Below are 584 nucleotides of genomic sequence, written 5' to 3' on the forward strand. Positions count from 1 at the left end.
TGAATGTTAGTTGTTTATAAAAGCAACTATTTTGTCTGTCTTGTTCATCCCTATCTCTCCAAAATCTATTTTTAAATATAGGATTTTCTTTTCCAATTTTACCAAATCCAGTTTAAATTATAAACTGGAAAAATTCTATACAGGGTTAAATTCCTGATTCTACTGTTTTCTGAAGAACTTAATCTGATGAGGCTGAAATGAAAATAACAACAATTACAGGGAGAGGAATGACTGAGAAGTAAAATTTTCATTTGCTTATTTAGGTCTTCCCTTTTCTGTCTAGTGTGACTTTTTATAGTTTTTTGTGGTCAGGAAGTTCCATTTTCATCGGCTGACCCTGACCTCTATATTGATTCAATTCAGCTGCTATTATCAGGCAAATGTGTACAGAGTTCACAGCATCAAACCAAGCAGGGGCCAAACCATGGACAGAGTGTCTCTGCTCCTGAGATAAGGGGTCTTATCATTCATGGGACTCTTTATACTTTCAACAAATGATTCTTTTGGCCTTTCAATTATCTGCTTAATTGTTTAGCTTTTGTTGGCATTCAGTATCTGTGAGTGGGGAAATGGTTGCAGATAGT

The sequence above is a fragment of the Bison bison genome, unplaced genomic scaffold, assembly GCF_000754665.1.
Source record: "Bison bison bison isolate TAMUID 2011002044 unplaced genomic scaffold, Bison_UMD1.0 scf7180017864077, whole genome shotgun sequence".
Taxonomy (NCBI): domain Eukaryota; kingdom Metazoa; phylum Chordata; class Mammalia; order Artiodactyla; family Bovidae; genus Bison; species Bison bison.